This window comes from Centruroides sculpturatus, unplaced genomic scaffold (assembly GCF_000671375.1).
Source record: "Centruroides sculpturatus isolate CEXI.00-Female unplaced genomic scaffold, Cexi_2.0 scaffold1529, whole genome shotgun sequence".
NCBI classification, from domain to species: domain Eukaryota; kingdom Metazoa; phylum Arthropoda; class Arachnida; order Scorpiones; family Buthidae; genus Centruroides; species Centruroides sculpturatus.
In genome coordinates, this window is record NW_019385619.1 from 1 (window position 1) to 5,921 (window position 5,921).

Genomic DNA, 5,921 nt, shown 5'->3' on the forward strand with positions numbered 1-5,921 from the left:
TTAACGCTTTAATGAGGAGATTTAAAAAAAAATAAGAAGAGAGGGAAAAAAACGATAAAGAAATTTCCAAGTTTGATTTTCTACCGAAAAAAAAAATAATAATTAAATTTATCTTCGACGAGATAAATCCATTATAATCAATCATTTATAAAATTAATTTAAAATTTTGTTTTGTGAACTACAAATAAAACGGATTTATTGATTGAAATTTTCCACAAATTTCGATCAATTATATATGTACTTTCACGTAAATTTCGACACATTAACCTACGGTATATTTGTTGTATTCGAACAAACATAGAAACCAATTTTTACATTACCTTTATGTTATTGGAGTATATTTATGTAATTCTTAAGTAATCTATTAATATAATGCTGACAAAATTTTTAATTTTTCAGTATTAGAACGAACTGTTGTTAATAAAGCAGCGTTCAATTTTCTGTACAATCTAATTAATACGAAATACACACTAGACATATACATACTGTGAAACCTCTAGCATTCAAATAGGAATCTATTTACCTGTCGTCCATAACCAACTTTACGAAAACAAAGAATCTGTTCAAACACAATGAGACGACGAATTTTCTCGTAGGTGTCGAACAAAGATGGCTGAAATTAGGAATAGGGGAGAGGGCAGGTTGTAAAAACTAAATAACGCAGTCTATTCCTGGATATTCCACTCTGGATAACTCCAACGAAAATAATAATACACGTAAATATAATTTTTTTTTTACCTCTCATTTAACCCAAGGTTAACTAACTAACCGTTCTTCAACTGCGACACTCGATAATAGCAGTAATACCACGTGTTAAACAAACACATGCTTGATGTGTGTTTTTCATAACAAAGTACACACAAAATAACGATAGCGTAGGTCATTTTTGAGACTGAGGAGGCTACAGAAAATCCTCCCAGACAGATCGTCCACATGTTGCATTGCCTTATTCCATCAAGCCAAATCCAATTATACACAATAACATTCCTATTAATACAATATAACAAGAAAGAACTTATCGTAGAACTTATTGTAATCTCGTTTGAGATTTCAACGTATCTTACAGTATCACTAACAGTGAATTAAGTTGATGCCAATTAGTAAATATTTGTAATGTATTATCAATAATTAATGGTACAAAGATTTCATACAAGCACTTCCAGAAAAATTCTGGCATTTAGCATTAAATTATAATTAAGAGAGGTATAATACTGATTTCAAGCATCCAAAACAACATAACTATACATGTTTTAACAGCTTAAACCGATATCTAATAAAACCATTAGATTTTAGCACATCTTTCAGTATTAGTATTATCTTAATATTGAATTTTTTTCATTGACAATTAGTGCCTGGAGCTTCCTCTGATCTTTCTTTGCAACACTTTTGTTAATAGAACTGCTTTTGAGTAAATTTCTCTCATTGTTTTTCAATACTTAGTTATTCAAATTTTCAGAAATGTTTCATTCTTTACAAATGCCCAAAGGTAAATGTTCAAACCAATGTTCTATACATTTAGCATGCTGCATGTTATGAATCCCCAGTATATTGGAAAATGGTTTAAAATACTATTTTAAAACACTACAGATTTATAATTATTAATTCAGTTAAATCGGAACATAATACTTAAAATATTTATTAATAACAGCGAACAGTCTGCATAGCATACTTTGACACATCAATTTTTTCTCATTAGCCCTGCCATAATGTGGAAACTAATGATGATATCACATTCAGACACAAAGTTCCTTGGATCGAGGCACATTATCCGAGTGGCACGTAAACGATGAATTTGGTGAATGGCAGATACTGCTTAATTAAGCTCCATATTTCGTATAGAGGACAGTTTAAAACTATGTAGTTTTCAATTAAAATACAATTAGTGTCTAGACCCTCACTTTATAATTTGATTATATATTCTAAACCAATCACTTTATCGTAGAAAGTATTAAAGTTCATTGTAAAGTACAATAAATTTTCACTTTACAACAGTCGTATGATTGCCATCAACTAGACCGTGCGAGAATATCATTGTGAATAATCCAATCAGCAATATGGGTTATAACAATTCTGAGTAACCAGTAAATATTTTTTTTAATATTTTGTTAAAAGAAGTTAAAAATTTTAAGAATAAATATTTAAAAAAAATGTTAATCATTCAGTTTTATATATCAATAGCTAACAAACCATTTCAATTGCTAAGATCTCATAAGAATTTCTGAAATTCTTGTTTCTTCTAAAATTGTTAATTTATTAAAGTTCATTTGTTTTCATGTTCCTCAAATCACTCTGAAATGATATTAAAATATTAGAACAGGGATTCCAAACCTTTTTTCTTGAATTGGCCCCTACACAAAATATTCTTTTCAATTGACTCTTAAAATGTTTACATTTATTTCATGAGCTTTGGCTAAATATATAAGTAAATTATTAAATCAGTCAATGAATTATTGTTGCTCTTCTCATTTGAAAATTATCTGAAATTCTCAATGTACTTTAAGTACAGTAATACCTTGGTGGTTGTTGGTTTCGGTTTATGTCGATTTTTTCCATGAAAAATTGTCTGTTTTTGTCTGTTGCCTTGGATTTGGCGTGCCCATGTGACTTCGCCGAAAACAAAGGGCAACCCATGCATTTTCCTGCTCAGTGTGGCGGCGTTTCTCATGTGAGCATTACCCAGCATGTCTATCCAAATAATTCCATTACTTTCCTTTCCTTTCAGCTCCATCATGGGACCAAAGAAAGTTTCCAGAGCCAGTAGCCCTTTGAATAAAAAGGGCGGGAACACAACTGATTTGAAGGAAATCATTGAAAAATACTAGAGCAGCATTACAATTGCTGAAATCGGCTGCATGTACGGGAAGTCGTCATCCACGATAAGTTGCATTGTGGCAAAACAGCAAGCAATAAAGGAGGTTAATGTAGCGAAAGGTGTGAATGTGCTAACAAAACAGAGATCACAAACAATTGAAGATGTTGAATAGTTATTATTAATTTGAATCAATCAAAAACAGTTAGATGGAGATTCTGTTTCAGAGGCCATCATATTAGTCTTTTATATTCATTTTAAACTAATTTCTTATTGCTTTTAATATTACTATATTTTTTCTCTATAAAATATGTTTTTGGTATGTATATTGGAGTGTCTAGAATGAATTAATTGGATTTGCATTGATTCGTATGGAAATAATTGCCTCAGTTTTCGTCAATTGTTTCCGGATGTATTATTGACGAAAACCAAGGTATCACTATCTGATTTCTCCTTCAACTCCTAAAGGGTCAATGGATCAGTTTGGAGTTTATGCCATGTTGGAAATCCATTTTCCAATAGTTGGAAACTATTCTGCATTCCATTTTTGTACATAAACTGAAGACAAAGCAATATGAAGCCAAGAATGTTCCACAGTTAATATGCATCTGCTAGTTACTGAATCAAGCAGTTCAGTGCATACTTTTCTCTACAACATTGATAACTTTTGTTCATATTAATTAATTTAAAAAAATTGTGAAACAAATTTAAAACTGTTTATTTGTAAAAACAATTGTGAACAATTAAAAATTAAATTTATTAGCAAGATTATTATTTTTACTTTCTTTCTAGACAAATTTATCGTACATCCCCAGACTTTATTTGCTCGTAGAAAAAAAAACACTTTGAAAATATCACTTTTTAATTAACCTTGATACCCATTTTCAAAAAACTTCTATTGTTAAACCAATAAAATTTTTTCTATTAATTATTTTATTATTAAAAATTTTTTTAATGCAGTTAAAAACATCAATGCTAAACGCATCGTTCGAAAAACTTAACACTAACAATTTACATATGTATCATCTAACAGAACATAATATTACTCTAAAATAATAGATTTCAACATACTTATTATAAGGTACTAAAATGAAGAATTGCATAGACATATGTAACTTAGATATGTTAGAGATATCAGCATATCAGATGTCACAGATAAATTAAGGTTAAATATTTATAAAAATAAACAGAATTTAAAAAAAATTCAAACTATGTTTTATTTCATTACTCTGACTTTTGTCTAAAATTAAAAAGATATCAAGAATCAAGTCTAAACATCTAGGATTTGAGCCAATTTATCATAGCAATGCACTAAAGTAGTGTTTCTCAACGGGGGCGATATCGCACCCATGTGGGCGTTTTTCCATGTTGAGGGGGCGATTAGCAACAATTTATATTTTGTGGGCAATATAGTAAAACATTGTATTAAGAATAATTAGATATTTTATTTGTTATATCATACAATAATTAAACAAACAACATTAAACTAGTCACTAGTCTATTCAATGCAGTACGAATTTGGCGTTAGCCTTGGCCCTCGGCATCGGAATTTTGAAGTGACGGGGGCGAGAATTCATTAGAAGTTGAGAAACACTGCACTAAAGGAACATTAAATATAAACTTAGAAAATTCCCAAAAGATGCCCCTCTCCGTAGTCCCTTTTCTTGTGGCATTAGAAGATAACAATTTCACAGTGGAGTCGACCTTGGAGGTCTCTTGTTTGTCTCAACATGCAAATCATCACATGTTGCAATCTTCCTTCCAGTGGCAACACAAACATTTATAAAAATCATACATTTAATAAAAAATTTTAGCCAGGAAAAAAGTTTTTTTTTTATTAAACATTAAATGTTTTGTATTACAATATTAAATGCTTCATCAAAATAATGTAATAATACTAATATTCAAATACTAACAAAGATTCCAAGTAACACAGATTTTTTAGCTGTAAGTGTACATATTAAGACTATGTGTAAATAATTACTGGAGCTGGACCTTAGATCTTCCTATCAACAAACTTCTGCCGGAACTGTAATTAAATTATTTACATTTGATGAAAAACACAAGACATTGTAGTTACTACAGCTGAACCTCATTTATTTAACCAACACAATTATGGGGACCAAAAATTGTGGTTTGTTTAAAGTAATTGAAGTCAAATCACTATTTGCGTAAAGAAAACTGTAATAAAGTACTTGCACAAGCTATCAAAATTCTCTCTTCCTTAATTTTTAATAATAATGAACTACAAACACATCTGTCTCTATTCTGTGTGTGTGTATATAGATATATATATTCAAACTTGTTAGCTTTTGGCAGCCCTTGTCCAAGGTTATCTTTGACCTTTGGGGTTACTAGTGAATTCTTTATATCCACCCAGAATCCATGATCCTTGAACATAAATTATTGGACTTTGTGAATTACTGAGAGGTTTTACATTTAAAATTTTTCATGTATTTTATTAACGTTTGAAATAATATTCAATTAGCATGTAATCATTAGGTGCTAAGCAGATTTTTATTATTCCTTTAATTTTTTTCCTTTAATATGTATAAAATTTCCTGAAATTTATATTAAAATCAAGATTTTTTTCCTTATATGAAACATTTGAATTAACATTGAAGAAAAAATTAAAAAACATAAGAATAAATGTTAAAGTTAGAGCTAAGCAATAAATCTTATTACAGGCATACCTCGACTTACGTCGGTTTCGAGTTACGTCGTTCCCGATTATACGTTGCTTGTTAAATAAGTATATGGAAAAATAAAAATCAAGTTTAAGTCATTTTATTCGACTTTACGTCTGTCCGCCACAAATATTGAAGTCGTAATATCACTAGATAAACGTTTAAAGCACATAAAATCATATTAAAATATATACAAGTATGTACTGTATTTACAGTACACGCATTCGTAAATTTAGATTACTTTTTTTGTACTATATTAAAAACTAAAATTTATTTGTTTGTAAGCTTAAAATAGATTTTTATTAACCATATATTATTTAAAATGCTTTCCTAGTGATAAGTAGATTCGGAGACAGGTAAATTCGACTTACGTCGTTTTTCGACTTACGTCGTTTTCCTGGAACCAATTACCGACGTAAGGCGAG